Genomic DNA, 18767 nt, shown 5'->3' with positions numbered 1-18767 from the left:
TTATAACTATCCCCAAACAAATTGTAAATTGATTGATAATTTCTTCCACCTGACTATGGTCTAGTTATATTGTCAAGTTGCTTAAATACCTCTTATTGATTAAATACCTTAACTCCTTGTCTCCAATGACTTTTTTTATAATAGTTCATTTCCAAAAATTTTTGAATATAATCAAACTTCTCAAATCCAGGGGTGACATCAAAAGAATATGGAATAATATTTTCTACTAGATAAGTTACTTTAGAGTTAGCCAAAAATATCTCTAAGCCTTCTACTTGTCCCTTTCAAGAATTTGATAGGTCTATTTTACCTTCTAGTTATGGTTGGAGAAGTTTACATGATTCATGGTTTTGAACTAAACTGGAGAGGCTATTGTGTGCAATGAACCTGTGATCTGCATGGATTGGTCTACATAAAACTATGCATTTTTCGTTGAATATATGCACATGAATTTGTTTGACAAGTATTTACTATGCTATATATGCATAAATGGCACGATGACATGATGGAAAAATTCCTTGATTTTGAGCTATGGATTTTAGTTTTAAACTTGAAGATGACATGTGTTTAGTACAAACATTTATAGATGAACTTGTGGGCTTTGGTTTAGTCATGATAGCATTACAGGGTAAAAAATAGATAGAAATACCATCTTGAGTTTCCACAAATTAGATGTCAAATCGAAGCTACTTCCTCACATTATGGGGTCTACTAATACTTGAGTTTGATTATGATGTCAAAACCCAAGGATGTAAATTTTAACAAGATATAAGGTTTCCATTTTTCACAAGGACAATCTCAAATACCAAATTGGACCTATGCCCTTGCAAATTTGTGTTTTCTCTTGAGTTCATTTGTGAACTCAAAATTAAAGGGTTCAAAACTTGAGCAATATACAAGGTAAAAAGAATGAAATGTGTGTGTCTTTTGTGCTTCCATATTGGAGTTTTTTGAATGGTTGTTTGGCTTTTCTGTGACCTAAAACATAATCTCTATCTTTTTAATCATTTATTATTAAACTACCTACCTCTTCCATCTTGGTATCAATTTCCACAATATTTTGTTTTCTTTGTAAAATGAAATGGATATCCAAGGCACATGGTTACATTAAAACTCAAAGTTAGCTTTAGAAAATTATGTGAGATATTTAAAAATCACTACTAGATTTTTCGAATAAATGTTTACTAGATCTAATTTATTGACATGTTAGCTTGCCCACACAGTGAGAGAATACCCTAACATGGGCTAATTATAGATGATAATGTAGATAAAATGTCGCATGCATCAATGCATACATTAATATTAGTGCAATCAAAAATGGACAAATTCCTTCATATACAAAATCAAATTATCTCCAGAGTTGCTAAAGCCATCTACCAGGTTGACATATGTTCTATCAAGAAAATGTCCATTTTGCAGCATTTAAACTACTAATTATGCATGGAAAGAAAAAATCAAAGAAAAAGGAAATATAAGCCCTAATATCTTAATGCTTTCTTAGCACTTTTGATGTAGAGATTGCGTGAGGGAAAAATATTGTTCAAATCCCTTTGCAAGCCAAGTCATTTGGAAGTCACTCTCAAAAGATCAAGCGAGTCCAATTTAGGGGGGTTTAATATGAAACCTAACCAGAGAAGTTTGGAAAGAATTATTCCATAGCATTTTATTTGGAAATCTCCTACACTTCCTCAAAAAAATCTCTTTTGCATCTTCCTCACGCTCTACTCCGCCTCTTGTTGCGAAAATATGATGTGGCTTATGCCTCTTACCGTGTGATATTTTCATTTTTTGGAAATAATGATAGTTTTATTTTTATAATAGTCAAAATAATAAATTACATATATAAGACCAAAATTTTAGTATTTTCTTAAAAGAATATTTTAAAATATTTTTTATTTAGGGTAGTGATTAATGACAATGTCTATGAGAACCTAAAATAATTGATCTAATGTAATTAAATCAAAAATAAAATTTTATTCATTAAAATTTGAAATGCCCTTATATAATATCTTTGATTAATTAATAATTATAGTGAGTGAGTCATGTTAGGTGTTATATAGACAATAATGTGATCCGTAATGGTGTCCTTTATAGGATTTATCCTACTAGATAGTTACTCTTTGATTCTAGTCATTTACGAACAATAGTTAGGGATGCCTCTTCAAATTATATCATGTTGTTTGAAATGCATGGGAAGTTTCTTTCCCACTTTAGACTACTTAAAAGATCACATGAAATCAAAGGGATAGAATTAAATTCATATTTTATCATTAAAAAAAAACTTGATCAAAAACCTTTTGGCCTAAAATCTCCATGTTGTTGTTTGTGTTTAATTTGTATGATAATTGTTTAGGTGACAACTCTCTAAGGTTAGTATTAATTCATTTAATTATGAATACTCAAATAAACATCTGAGAATCCAAATGAATAATATAAATGAAATATAACTAAATTAAGAAAAAATAAATTATTGATCCACTCATTTATTAATATACCTCTTTTAGGAAAATTGAATTAGTTTGCTATATTAATCAAAGCACCCAAAATGGTGAATAATATATTTCTTAAGTCATTTAACAAAGTGTCTTGTATCCTGCAAGATGCAAAATGAAACAACAATTAGTGTGAGAAAGAAAAGGTCGAAGGGACATGATTGAGTTATGGAAAACAAAATCGACCTAATCCATTAATGAATAAACCTTAGAGAAAGTGAAGAGTGAAGTGCAAATGATTAATTAATAAAGACTAATTATCTAGTCACTTATTTAATCATTTATTTTGTAGTCTATTTAGTAATGTGTGTTTAGGTGACTAATTATTCAATCACTTATTTAGTCATTTATTTATTAGTTAATTTAGCCACATCTATTTGGTAAATCTTGTGATTTTATTTGATGACCAAATTAGCCACTTATGTAGTCACATATAGTTATAAATTACAAAGAAATGGTGGAGTGTGATCAGTTTTAGTCATGTGACTAAATTTTTTAGTCACATGGTGACATATTTGCCAAAATGTACTAGTGGTGGTTTTGCAGACTCAGCTAAATGCCAACATAGATACCTTTACTTAGCCTACTACTCCTTATTTGCTATTGTAGACTTTGATCCAGCTACTAAAGCCTTTTGTTGGTATGCTCAGGCTACTATCCTATTGAGTTTAGTTGGGATCAACATTGACTGTCTCCATACCAGTTCTCATTAGACACTCCTGCTCATCTACTCCCCTCTCAATAGGAGTTGAACGGGCATGTTAGACTTGACATTTACAGGTAGTATATCATAGGGGCTTGGGTGGATCCTCTAGGAGGACTACGTCCGAGGATGGATTTCTACACCAACCACTTCTTAGATATTTGAGATGGGATTATTGTTCATTTTGAGTACTTACATAGATACTGGACACATGCCCTGCATATCTCCCTTGGCTACTTCAGGGTGGGCTTGCACAAACTCCGGATCCAAGCTGATCACCATATTGCTAGAGAGCATTGGGTGTGCACACTTTGTACCTTAGTAGAGGCAGAATCTGAGAATCATTTTCTTTTTAGATGCCCCATATACTACAAGATTAGAGGGAAATTTTACTATCTATTTAGAGATTGTAGATCCATCTCAATTTTTTTCAGGTACACTGATCAACGTTGCAATGCGCTCTATCTTCGTGAGTCCTTGTAGCTTTGTGATCATACTTTACAACTTTCATTTCCTTGGAGTCAGGCCCAGAAATATCTTATTATGACCTTCTTCACACCCATAACTCTAGTTCAGGGTGTGAAGCATTCATATAATTTCCCTAATACGGGCCATTCTAGATCTGTGAGACCCCATAGGAGACCTCTTTGCCAACGACACTTCTCTTGTAGCACTTAGTTTCATCATAGGGCCTCTGGTAGTTGCACTGATCAGTCGCTGTTAGAATTTTTCCCTATAAGGATAGATACCTAATCTTTTCCATGATGTCTATTGCTTTCTTCTTCTTTTGTTGTGCTTGTTCTTTTGTGGACATCGTTTGGTGCTTCGTTTGTCTGCTATTTTTTTGGTGTAAGATTCCAGTCCCATAGACCCTCGTTGTGGTCTTTTGTTGGACATTAATCATCTTATCTTATCTTATCTTATCTACCAATCCAATTCTTTTGCTAAGGGCATCAACCACCTTATTTTTCACTCCCTTTTTGTGCTTAATATTGAATGTATAATCTTGTAGGTATTCCATCCATTTAAGGTGCTTGATTGATAGTTTTTCTTGAGAATTAAGGAAACTCAAAGCATGGTTGTCAGTATAGACTACAAATTCTTTAGGGATTAGGTAATGTCTCCATTTCTTTAGAGCCTACACCATGGCATATAATTCTAATTCATATGTTGGATAATTTTTCTTTGCCTCATTGATTTTCTTTGAGAAAAATGCCACAACTTTACCTTTTTGGCTAAGGACATCTCGTATTGCCAAATTGCTTGCATCTATTTCAACAGTAAACACCTTGTTAAAGTCAGGAGTACCAGGATTGGGTATTGGGATACTTTGTTCTTCAAGTATTGGAAAGCATCATAAGCTTCTTTGGTCCAAGCAAATTTGTTCTTCCTTCCTCCATTGATGGTGTCTAGCATAGGAGCACATACATGACTGAAATTCTTTATGAATTTTCTATAAAAATTGGAAAGACCATGGAAGCTCCTCACATCACCTTGGTTCTTTTGTGGAGGCCTGTTGAAAATTGCTTTAACCTTCTCAGGGTCCATTTCAAGGGCTCCTTGTGAGATGAAAAACCCTAGGAACACAAGTTCCTTCTTCATAAATATTCATTTATTCAAGTTGATCACCAACTTGTACTAATGAAGTCTCCTCAAAACCTGTTCCACATGATCAAGGTGTTCTGCCCTACTATGAATGAAGATTAGTATATCATCAAGGTATACAACAACAAAATTGCCAATGAAATCCATAAATATTTCATTCACGAGTCTCATGAATGTACTAGGTCCATTACTTAACCCAAATGGCATGAGCATCCATTCAAAAAGGCCTTCAATTATTTTGAAAGTTGTATTCCATTCATCTCTTGGTTTTATCTTGATTTCAAATCAATTTTTGTGAAGCAAAAAACACCTCCTAATTGGTCAAGTAAGTCATCTATCCTTGGCATAAGGAACCTATACCTTATAGTGATCTCATTTATGTCTTTATTATCAGTACATAGTCTCTATTTTCCATCCTTTTTAGGGGCAAGGACTCATGGTATTGTACATGGACTGAGACTCCTTTGTATCAAACCTTTTTCAAGCAAGTCATTTACTTGTTTTGTAATCTCTGCATGTTGGGTGTGAGTCATTTTATATGGTGCTTTATTGGACAAGGAAGAGCTATGGATCAAGTCAATTTGATGACTGATGTCTCTTAAGGGAGGGAGGTTTGTGGGTAAACCATTGATAGTTACATCACTATATTTGTTTAGTAGGTCCTTGATTTTAGTAGGTATTGGTTCTTTAGCATCAGAATTGATATTATCCTTTGGTTTAAAAACAAGTACATACCCTTGGGAGTTAGGTTCCTTCAAATCTTTCAACATTTCTTTCTCTCCTATGGTGACTAGAGTAGATTCTGCCTTAGTATCAGGTAGTGGCTTCATTGTGAAAGTTACCCAATTTTTGTTATAGAGTAGGTGTTCTTCCTATAATGATGTGTGGTATCCACATCAAATTGTCAGGGTCTACCAAGGAGAATATGGGAGGCATCCTTCTCAACCACATCACAAAGAACCTTGCCCTTAAAATCTACTATAGAAAACTCTACCTAGGCTTGTTCAGTTACTAGGGTTTGTTTACCTTTTGTGAGCCAAGAAACATGATAGGGAAAGGGGTGGGGCTTCTTAGGTAATTTTAGTTTTTCAACCATTTTAGAAGATACCAAATTTTTAGTTCCATAGTCAATTAGAAGATTACAAACCTTGCCTTGGCATTTGATATTTGTTTTGAACAAATTCTTCCTTTGGGTTGGTTCTTGGGTATGAGGAATTTGCAAGAAAGCTTGCCTCAACATCAAGCATGTTCCTTCTTTAGGTTCTAGATCCTTGTTATCACCATGTTTATCTTATTCAATGAGTTGTGCTCTCCTCTCTCCTTAGTTATTGTTCCTCCTTTCAGGACACTTGCTTGCATGGTGACCCAATTGGTTACAGTTGTAGCATTTGATGGGGCCATTGCCTCTTCCTCTACCCTTGTTGAAGGATTTTCCTCCTCTATAGTTCCCTTTGGAACATGACTCTCTGAGATCCTTATCTCTTTGATTTTGATCAGTAGTTTTGTTTCCATTATTTTGCCCCTTACCCCGAGAGTAATTCTTTCCCTTGAAGTTTTTCTTGTTGTCATTTCATTTACCTTTTCCTTGGTCTTTTTTTCTCTTTTGTTTCTCCTCTACTTTGATTGCTAACTGGTAGCATTTGTTCACAGAAGTAGGGGTGTGTAGGCTCAGTTCCTCTTGGATGGGTACCTTAGACCATTCACATATCTAGCAATTTTTTCTTCCTCATCCTCCAATGTTTTTGTTTTTATGCACAATTTTAGGAACTCTTCTATATAGGAGCTTACATCTAAGTCCTTTTGTTTAAGACTTTGCTTCCTTCTATGGAGTTTTAACCCATAGTCTTCAAGTATATAGGTTTCTTTGACTAGTGCCACCATTTTATCCCAACATGAGATCATACTTCTTCCTTTCTTCACCCTTTTAGTTTGCATGAAGTTCCATCAAGTTAGGGCTGCTCCCTTAAACTTGGATTTTTCCATTTTTACTCTTCACTTCTAAGGAATGTCCTCACATTCAAAGAAACTTTTCAAGGCCTCAATCCAATCTAAGACCACATATGCATTCATTTTGGCATTAAAAGTTGGTAGTTCCAACTTCCCTTCCATGGATTTAAGTGCATTCAAGAGAGGTCTCTGTTCGGTAGGAACTTCACCATCCTGATCAAGGTCTTTTGCTTCTTCATTCCTATCATCTTCAAAATGTGCCTCTTTGTGTTTGTCCAACTTTCTTTCAAGTTCTTGTAACCTCTTTTCTAGTGCAACATTTGTTGCTCTCTGTTCTCTCATGATCTTTGCAAGTTCAACATTTGTGACCCTTGTAGGTATTTCTTCTTCTTCAGTAAGAGACATGACTCTAATACCACTTGATGCAATGGAGCCATGCAGTGGAGCAAAACAAGTAAGTCTTCTAGGACAAAAGTAGCCCTCACGAGCCCATTCAATGAAGGCTGAATAAAGGGTATTTTCCACAAGCCAAGGTACTTTAAACACTTATCACAAGTGTTGGAAAAGAGTGGTTTATGGTTATCACAACCCAACTTACGAACACAATCCTAATCACTAGGATGTTCCAAGTTCTCCAAGACAACTAATCACTAGTTTTGATTAAATAAAAACATTTTTGAAAGTGACCCGAAACCTTATACAATGGGACAAGAAAGATATAACCATGAGAATCTTAACCAACTGTGGATAACCACCTAACTAACTAGAGGGAAAACAACCCAAGTCATAGATAGACCATCAAGATTTAAAATTTGGTCCTTTTCTTTGAGAGCGTAAAGCCATATTAAATGAGGGTTGGAGGAATTTTCTTTTTTCCCTTTCACTACAGTCCAACCATCCTCCACCTTCCCCGCCACTTTCTACCAATCCCCACTAACCCCTAGAAAGCTCCCAGCCAAAGAGCCAGAAGTAGTGTTCTGAAAAATAGAAGAAGGGACAACAACATTCTGACTCAAAGCAGGCAACAAGTCAAGAACCACAGAGTCAACAAGAGATGGAACATCAACCACACTTTGAGACAAAACTATAGAAGGGATACCATGCACAACATTCGAAACATCAACAAAATCCTTATCCAAAGTGAGATCATTATGCGAAGGACTAGCCAACCCATCCACAACCAAAGTAGATTTTTGAATTATATAATGATCATCTTAAACCACCAACCACCAAGAAGGTGATTTCTTCGATCTAACCTTATCAGAACAACAATGAGCAACAAGATGACTAGTATTATGACACTTCTACATATGAAGGGAATACCTTCATTACCAAGAAGCTGGATCCATGAACCACTTGAAGAAACCAACTTTATCATAGCAGGGAGCCCTGTAGAGATATTCATCTCCACAAGGATGCAAGCATACATTGTCCTAAAGACATTGGATGAAACTGAATCAACCATTACGAAATCTCCCAGGCCATCCCCCACAGCCTCCAAGATTGAGTCCTGCCATAGATGAAGGGGAAGATTCGACAATCAAACCCAAAGAGGAATCTTATCAAAGGACTCCTTAGTTGGGTCAAAAGCCGGATACCAAGGTTTGGCCATTAGGGGGAACCATTCCTCCCAAGAGAAACCATGACACAAGATAGAATCCCTGTCCTTAGCATTAGAAAATTTCACAATAAAAAACCCCTAGCCACATGGTAGATCTAAACTAAATTTGAAATGATTGGTTCCCAATATTTGGATATCCAAGCATGCAAATTTGCGAGAAAGGGCCAAAAACCTGTAAAGAAAAAGATAGTTGTAGTAGCAGAGAAATCATCAAAAAATGTGTTAACCTCATAAAAAATGTCCGATTCAAGGTGAAGCAAGAGTAGCTTACCAACAAGAACAGGCACAACCTCATGACTAGCCACAGTAGGACGAGACCCCTTCCTCATAGTCAGAGCAATACCTACTTCAAAAGTTGCCACATCTGCATAGCAGATAGCAGAGCAACCACCAATTGCATGAGAAACAATAAGAGAGGTGTCCATAACAGGAACAACTGCACTAGAACCATTGACAATCACAATAGGAAAGGGGTTGGAAACCCTGATAGAGGAAGTTTCTGTAGGGATCCTGGTTGAGCAGAGGTCACCGCCGCACCACCACCCTCCCACACACCATCACTAATCACTAGTTGCTTACAAGGAAAATGGAAATTTTTGACATAAGACCCCTAAAACACAAACTAAGACTAGTGATGACCCTTGGATGGAAATCTAGTCTATTTAGGTCCTAATCAGAGTGGGATGATGGATAGATCCATACTATGCAACTTTATTCCAATAGTTTCTTCACAATCCCTCCTCAAAGCTTGTAGCCCTTAAATATTGTAAAAAAAACTTAAGTATTCTCCACATAACCCCATACACTACTCATGGATTTGGATACCCTTTTGGGTTTCACCAAATATGCCCAATCACTAGGACTTGAAGACATAAATAAATCAAGTTTTACTTACTCTTTGTCCTATTCAATTAGCACTATTAGGCCTCAAATAAAAAAGGAAGTGTACTTTGTCCTTTCCAAAAATCTAATATAACAATTGGAACATGAGGGGACACACAAATGAAAGTTAGAAACCAAAACCAAGCCCTGATGACATCTCTAGAGTGAGTTATGGGAGTTGATGTTCAACATTGAGGGCATGCACATGGGACTCGCATGCCTAGGGCATCAAATTTCTCCTTCCCTCATTCAAATTATTTTCTAAAACCAAAACCAACTTAAAGTACAAGGTCAGTTCTTGGATTTCACTAGAGGCTATTAGATTCCCATGGTGAAATCCCAAGATATGGCTAATTTTGCTTGAAACCCTAGGTCTAGCAATAAACTATGACAATATTTGTAACAACACATATATCTAGAGTTAGGAAATGATTCAAGCCTTCAAACCAAATGAATCTAAAAGGTGAATCATCCATGAATCAAAAAATGTGACTCAATCCCTCTAGTTTGTCCCTGCATGTCCGTACAATTTGCTACAACATTGGTTTTGTAGGAGAATAATATTATTTTTATTGATTCAAGAGCAAAAGAACACTTTGTGTCCTACCACCCACCTGAAAGGCCTATGTAGGAATCCCCAATAGTCATAACAACCTTTCAAACCAAATTTGGCCATCAAAGAGTGAAAATACAAATTATGCAACTTTTTGCTAAAAGTTGTTTGACAACTTTTTAGCAACTTTGCAAGAATTGTACAACTTTTGCAATATTTGATCAAATCATGATAAAAAAATGATCCAACATGGATATAAACATATTAAAAACATGAAAATAAGGAAATATGTTAAAAACTAAGGTCATTTGACTCCTTTGACCAATAGTTGACCAAGGGCTTATAATGTGCCAATCCTTAAACTAGGTCTCACAATTGAGTCAAAATGAATAACCTTCATTCCTAACTTATCCCAATAGTTCCTAGGACCTTGAAGAAGTTCTTGAAGTGTATCAAGACACTTTATTTGATGAGGGTGCTCTTACACCACATAGTATGGCCCACATTTCTTGCCTCCCTCTATCACTTCACTAGAATATGTCTTTGAATTAGTGGAAGATTTTACTATTGTGACCTTTTGTTTCCTAAGGTGATTACCAAGCCCTAGATTGTCATCCTATTCACGTGTACCTAGGTATATAATCAACTTGCACCAACCCATTTGTGCCACCAATAAATGCACCTCCCTTGGCTCTACTAATGATCAAAATTACAAAGGTTGCAACTCATCCAAACCACCACCGATAAACCTCCATGGACAAATACCCATATGCAACCCGATGCCCAGAACTAGCTAGTTCACTACATCCTCCACACCTCGTCCCTAGACATTTCCTTGCCACACTTAGGACTTTTGATTTCAAATCTACCACCATTAGTGCCATGACCAGGAACATGGATGAGATATCCATGTTTGACTCTAAGGTCCAATCCTTCTCCAAATACTCTTGCCCAAACACCTCATCATCAAATTTGAAAAATTTCTTATAGTCATTTCACTGTAATCAACCATTCAAAGGATGAGATTTTCCTTGTTGTCTTTAAAGAAATTTTTTCCTTCATATATTTCCACACAATACTTTACACTTTCCACTAATTTCAAGCACTTCAATGTGTAAACTTCAAGCTATGATCCCTTGAAATAATTTTTGAAGTCTCCAAAATTTTAGAGTACACACCATAATTAATTAGACTTCACCCACCAAAGTACACATGCCAACATTCCTTTCCAACACACTAAAACAACTTCCAAAACTACCATGATTTGATTAATCAAACTCTGATGGGGAGATGTCCCAATAGTCTTTGAAAAGTTCAAATTTGTTAGAATGAACCTTTAACTCTCATATTTGACAATTTATCTGCTAGTCATTAGCCTCCCTAGGCATGCGTGATATTCTAAGCTTCTCTACATTTTCCAACAAATTTTGGATTTGGCTAATGTGCTGGTCTAAGTACCATGTGTCCATCGTCCCTTTGGCTCTATACCATTCACTACCACTTGCAAATCACCCTCAAGATGTATCTTGCAAGCCCCAACTTGATTCCAAGCGAGGTTGCTTCAACAATAGTCAAATGTTCCACCTGTTTGTTGGTTCCATCTACAATTCGCTTAGCCATTAGTGCAATGATGATGACATCTTCACTTCTTGTTGCTACTATGATTCTTGATGGTCTAGGATTCCCCTTATACACCCCATCAAAATTGATCTTTAGCCAACCTGTATTTTGTGGGTTCCAATTAAACTTCTCTACCCCAATAGGAAGATGATTATCCCTCAAATACCCATTAACAAGCCTAAATTTCACCATGGGCCATTTTTTTTTGAATCTGAACATCTTTATGATTGAAGGGGGTTTTACTTGGGTTGATCTTCAAAGCTGTAGAGGAAACTAATTCTAAAATTGCTCTCTCCAATCTAACTAGGACTTTAGAGACCTTTTCTAGCTTATCTTGGAAAATGCATCTATTTTGCTCCTTCCAAACTTCTCGCAAAATTGTGGATATATTGATTTTCTAGATAGATGCAAATGGAGAGGATTGTTGCTGAGCAAGCTATTATACCAGCAGATCCTTCAAGTTGTTTTGTAGTGAGCTTGACCAATTCAATCTTTGCTAGCTAAAATACCACATCTTCTGGGCGAAATCACAATTTAAAAACAAGTGATCCCCTATTTCCTCAGCCTTATAGAAGTGAATACTTCTAAAGGGTCTTGCAAAACCCAATCTCATCAAATAATCACCTATAAGTACTCGAGAGTTATCAACCAACCAAGTAAATAAACTCACCTTCAGTAAACAAGTCCTGTGCCAACAAAGGACCCACACCCATTCTATTGTCATGTAGTTTTTTTCAATAGTGTGTACTCAATTTTTACATAATAGTTCCCGCTCTTTGATCCACACCATCAAATAACATCTTGATCCCAAACACCAAGTACACTTCTACCATCCAAGATCCTCTTTAAAACTATTTGATTCGCTACTGAAAGGTTAAGTGAGGAAGGTTCTTTCCAGTTCACCAGTTTACCCATCTAGATGGATGCTTGATCCATTAAATCACCTACCTTTGGTTCCCAAGATCTAATAGTTTCTTCTATTATCCTCTAAGGAATATCCTCATTTTCAAAACTTTGTTGACCGTCCCATGGATCACACCAAAAATTAGGTAGGGATCCATTTCCTATTTGCCATGTGATGAGGATGGTGATAATATGCTTGCAACTAACAAGGAAATTCCAAAGAACCAAGCCCCTTGGTGGATCAACTATACTAAGAATCCTTTCATCCTCCATATTGTCCAAATAATTTTCTCTTAGCACTATAATCCACCTTTTCTCTAGTTGTGTGTACATTTGCCACACTAGCTTTGCACCCATTGTTGTTTCAAGGATCTTTCAGTCTCTCAACCTTACACAACTGCCACCTTTTGTTTGGCATTGTTGGAAATATAGGAGTAATTGAGAGGGGAGGGGGGGTGGGGGTGAATCAGTTACCACTAAAGTAAATCCCAGATCCCTTAGATGTCAACAATAAAATTTAGATTGAGAAAACTGATTGCTATTGTTACTTGGTAAACACAAAAAATGTTGTAACTTGGTAAATGCAGAGTGTGAATTAATTTTAATAGATCTTAAACATTAATAGTAATTAATCATGCAAGCATAAGAGAAATAGCATGAACACATGAGACACCAGGATTTAATGTGGAAACCCAATTCGAGAAAAACCACCAATGTAACTAGTTACTGTTTTTCACTCTTTTGAAGTGAGCCCTATTAGGAGCCAACCCTGTTAAAGCTTACAAAACACACTGTTAGGTGTGACCCTATTAGGGGATTTAATCACTCTGCGAGGTGGCCTTGCAAGAGGTCTTAAAATAATTCAATGGAATTGCCACCTTGTTAAAGGATTTACAACTGGCCGTTAAACCAACTCTGTTAAGATATTTTAGATCACTACTACAATGGTTAGAGAGTAACAATGAAATGACCTGATTGTGATGCAACTGAATTGCTAAATCTAGATCTCTTTTCTGCTTAAACTTGATCCTTCTTGATCAAATTTTACTTTTCTTCTCCACAAGGATACCCACTTATCCTTCAAGTTCACTCCCTCACTTTCCTTTTCAATTCAATCAACACTCTTGCACACACACTAGAAATCCCATCTTAACCTTTTACTTATACCTTCCAGATTGTCAAGTCAACCCAAATTCAAATTACAATAACCAATATTCATCATCATAGCCAGCTAGAATCAATACATAAAGTAATTAAGCTTCATATGCCAAAACAAGAAATTTTTTTCGAAAGCCAACCCTGCTTGGTAGAAACTAACTTTGGAATGATTCTCTATGTTAACCAATAGAAGCTTGGTTAGCACTTGCGAACTTGTAGAAATCCTTTGGCAACCAAGTGAACTCGGTGAGTACTAACTTTGTCCAACTTTCCCTTCGTTAATTGAGTGAGCTCGGTTAACACTCTTTTTTGCTTGAATTCCTTTGACGCCCAAGTGAGCTCGGTAGACACTATCATCTGTTTAGAGTAAACCTGTGAATGCTTGGTAGACAAGGAAAACTATCTTTACTGACCAAGTGAGCTTGGTAAGAATTGTCTATCAACTGATATGACATTTGTGTAACATCAAAGACAACACAATTAATCAATTGTATCCAACAATCTCTCTCTTGAGCATTGATGGCAACACAACATGTCATAGCACAATGAAATTTTTGAGAACAAGATTCCCTCTGACAGAAAGTTTCTCCCTCTTTGATTTTACATAAGAACTTCTTCTTTATGTTGAATTCTTCCTTTGCATAACTTCTTTTCAAAATTTTCCCTTTACAAAATTTCAGAAAGATAAATATATGATAGTAAACTTCTCCCTCTTTGACAACACATGCCAAATTTGTATCATTGTACCTTGAGTACTGATTCATATGCAATATTCTCTTGATTATGCTGCATCAACTGATTGATATTTGACTTGGTTCTTGTTGATGCATCATTAAACTTTATTTAGTGAGCTTCAGATAGGGGAATGACCCCTAGTTTACCTCTTAGATATAATAATGCATCCTTAGGTAATTGCTTGGTGAATATGTCTGCAATTTTTTCTTTTGTATGGATATATTCCAATATAATTTCTTTGTCCTATACCAATTCTCTAACAAAGTGATATTTTTTAGCAATGTGCTTTATTTTAGAATGAATCACTGGGTTCTTTGATATGTTAATTAATTGCTCTGGTGTTATCACAATACATGACTACTGGCTCTTTGATTTCAACCTTCATTCCTTCTTGCAATTGTTTGAACCAAACAATGTTAGAACAATTCATTGTTGTTGCTACATACTCTGCTTTTGCTGTAGATTGGGATGCGTAATTTTGCTTCTTGCTTGTCCAAGATACCAACCTTTTACCAAGAAAGAAAGCTCCACCACTTGTTCTTTTTCTATCATCAAGATTTCCTGCCCAATCAACATCAGTGAATACCTTTAGGTCTAGGTTTCCTCCAAGTTTGTACCATAAGACATAGTCCTCAGTACCTTTCAGATATCTCAAGATTCTTTTGATTTCCTTCATATGATTTTCTCTTAGTTTAGTTGAGAATCTTGCCACTATCCCAACTACTAAGGCAATATCAGGCCTTGTGTGAACTACATACTATAATTTTTCAATCATTGATCTATATAAGGCCTGATCTACTTCTTTGGATTCATCATCTTTGGTAAGCTTGAGTCTAGTACACATAGGGGTACCAATTGGTTTAGAATCTTCCATACCAAACTTCTTGAGTATCCCTTTTACATACTTGGATTGTGTGATATAGATACCATTTTTGTTTTGTTGTATCTACAATTCAATAAAGAATTTTATTTCACCAAACATGGACATCTCAAACTCGTTGTTCATTCTAAAAATACTTTGCATAGATCATCATTTCTTGTAAATAGAGTGTCATCCACAAATATCTCTACCAACACAATTTTGTTATCTAGTCCCTCCTTGATGTACAAACTACTGTTATCATTTGTTCTCTGAAAACCAATATGTATCAAGTAGTTATGTAGTCTTTTATACCAAGCTCTAGTAGCTTGTTTGAGACCATACAGAGCTTTGTGTAATTTACAGACCATGTCCCTTTTGTCAGGATCAACAAAACCTTCTGGCTGTTTAATGTAGACTTCTTCATCAAGAATTTCATTCAAGAATGCAGATTTAACATCCATTTGATATACTTTGAATCCTCTGTGAGCTGCATATGCAAGTAGGGTCTCGACACCTTCTAATCTTGCAACAGGAGCAAAAGTCTCACCATAATCAATTCCTTCTTCTTGAGAATAGCCTTTACACACTAATCTAGCTTTATTTCTTGATACTTGTCCATCTTCATTCAGCTTATTTTCGAATACCCATTTTGTTCCAATCACATTTTTATCTTTAGGCCTAGGAACAAGAGTCCAAGTTTTGTTCTTTGCTATTTGTTCTATTTCTTCGTTCACTGCTTCAATCCAACTATCATTTTCTATAGCATCCTTAACACTTCTAGGTTCAAAATCAGCAAGTAAACATGTACCTTTTAATTTACTTCTTGTCATAGTACCTTCTGATTTATCTCCAATAATCTAATCAAGTGCGTGATGTCTTCTAACATACTTGGCCAATATAGGTTCTTTTCCTTTTGAATGAACTTTACTATCTTCATTTTGAGTTTCAACTTCAGGCTCGAGTCGTTCAGACTTAGTAGGCATTGACTCGATAGCTTTAGAATGTAACTCGGGTCCCTGTAACTTAGTTTGTACTTCTTGCAACTCGGTAGCTAAGTTTGTACTTCTTGCAACTCGGTAGCTGAGGAAGACTCGGGAGGTGAAGTCTCCACAAATGTGTCTGGCAATGTATTAGGTTTGAAGTAAACAAATCTTTTGTAATCTTCTAATTCCCTTTTGCTTTCTTCTTCGGTCTTTTCTGAAAACTCATCAATTCTCACATGTGCACTTTCTATGATTTTATGAGTAGACAAATTCAAAAATTTGTATGCCTTACTTCTGCAAGAATATCCTAAGAATATACCTTCATCACCTTTCACATCAAACTTGCCTTTTCTAGAGTATTTCTAAATATAACATTTACTGCCAAATACTTTCAGGTAACTTACATTGGGTTTGTAGCCATACCATAATTCATAGGGAGTTTTATGTGAATCCTTCTTCAACTATACTCGGTTCATCGTATGAATTGCAGTGCTGATGGCTTCCTTCTAGTATTAGATAGCAACCTTTTTTTCAATCATTAGAGTCCTTGCACAATCCATGATGCATTTGTTTCTTCTTTCAACTATTCTATTCTGCTTAGGTGTACTAGGGGGTAATACTTGCCTTTTTATTCCTCTTTCAATGCAAAAATTATTGAATTCATTTGAGATGAATTCACCACCTCTGTTTGATCTTAAGCATTTCAATCTTTTGCTTGTTTCTTTTTCTACTCTTCCTAGATACCATTTGAATTTCTAAAATGCTTCTGACTTTTCTCTAAGATATATGACAGTCATCATCCTAGAATAGTCATCAACAAAAATAATAAAGAATTTTTCTCCACTATAACTTTCTATTCCAATGGCTCCACACAAATCAATATGCACAATTTCCAAGATATCTTCAGATTGATAGTTTTTGCTCTTAAAACTAGTCTTTCCCATTTTGCCAATCTAAATTTTTTTGCATAATCCAACATCTGGTTTCTTCAAACTAAGGATACCTCTTACTTTTTTGAATTTTCTTATCTTGACCATATTATCAAAGTTTACATGACATAGTCTTCTGTGCCATAACCAACTTTTTTCCATATGAGCAATCACCAAGATCAAGATAAAATAGGTTATCTCTTATTTGTTTGCCTGATCCAATCAAATTCCTGTTGTCATCCAACAGTCTTGCCTTGCCATGCATGAATTCTACGTTGTGCCACACTTAGTAGGTTATGTTTTAGCCCTTCAACCCAATAGGCATTGTCACATACAAGTTCATTGGTTAATGAGATTTGGCCTTTCCCTTTTATGCAACAAGGTTCATTGTTTCCAAACCTTACATTGCCTCCATCATAGTGTTCAAAGTGTTCAAATTTTGTTTTGTCTCCAGTCATATGATGTGAACATCCACTATCTATGATCCATGTGTCATTTTTACTGATATGAGAGATAAGTGCCATCTTATCTTCTTCTTCTTTAGATTCATCTTTTACAACAATGTACACTATTTCATCTTCACTGTTATCAGAATCTTTAGCCATAAAACAAGTCTTGTCACCTTTGTCTTTGAAGGATTTGTGACTTTTGGATTCCTTCATGCCTTTGTAAGGAACTAGCAACAATATGACCAATTTCTTCACATGAAAAGTAGATTAAAGGAACTTTACCTTTGTATTTCCCTCTACCTTCAGAATATTTCTTTGCAAGTAAAGCTTCAACAACTTCAATATCACTATCAGAACTTTACTCTGTTTCCTCTTCACTTTTTGACTGAATGTCCTTTATTTTCTTGCCTTTTTCTTTGAGTGAAAGTTTAGCTTAAAATGTAGGCTCAACATTTTTGGAAGCTGGAACATAATTGTCAAAGTTGTCTAACTCAAAAGTTGTCAATCTTCCTACTAAGGCATCCAAACTTAACTTGTGATAAGGATCACACCTCTTTTCTTGAATAGCAGATACTCTAATTGCATAGATAGGAAATAATGTTCTGAGAACTTTACTTACACCAATTTCTTCCTTGATTTCTCCTCCAGAAGCTTTGATTGCATTAACACTAGCTTTAATTCTTTCCACATATTTGGCAACATTTTCATCTTCTCTCATTCTCATCTAATCAAACTGTCCTCTAAGGCTTTCTACTTTAGCTCTCCTTACATTGTCATCACCACCATAGATGTCTTTTAGCTTGTTCCACATATCAAAAGCAGTTTAACAATTTTTGATCTCATCAAATTCATCATAGCCGAGAGCAGATGCAATAGCAATCATCATGATGTTATGGTTCTTTTTCTCAGCAAGATCTCCAACAGATAATGTACTAGTAGAAGTTTTGTATTCTTCATCAAGGTATTTGCAGCTTGAATCACTAATGGTAGCCAAATGAAGTCTCATGAGTCCCTGCCATGCTGAAAAGTTGTCTCTGTTTAGCTTTGGAATTTCTTTCTTATAAGACATCTTGATCTTTAGCTTAGGTCCTTGAAACCTTTCCTACAAGCACCAATAGCTCTGATAACAATTGTTGAAAATATAGGAGTAACTAAGAGGGGGGTTAATTAGTTATCACTAAAGTAAATCCCAGATCCCTCAGATGTCAACAATAAAATTTAGATTGAGAAAACTAATTGCTGTTGTTACTCGGTAAACACATAGAAAATGTTGTAACTCAGTAAATGCAGAGTGTGAATTACTTTTAATAGATCTTAAACATTAA

This window comes from Cupressus sempervirens, chromosome 8 (assembly GCF_028749045.1).
Source record: "Cupressus sempervirens isolate cs-2001-9-10 chromosome 8, ASM2874904v1, whole genome shotgun sequence".
Classification (NCBI taxonomy): Eukaryota; Viridiplantae; Streptophyta; class Pinopsida; order Cupressales; family Cupressaceae; genus Cupressus; species Cupressus sempervirens.
The sequence above is the reverse complement of the archived record's forward strand: the minus strand, read 5'-3'. Positions refer to the sequence as shown.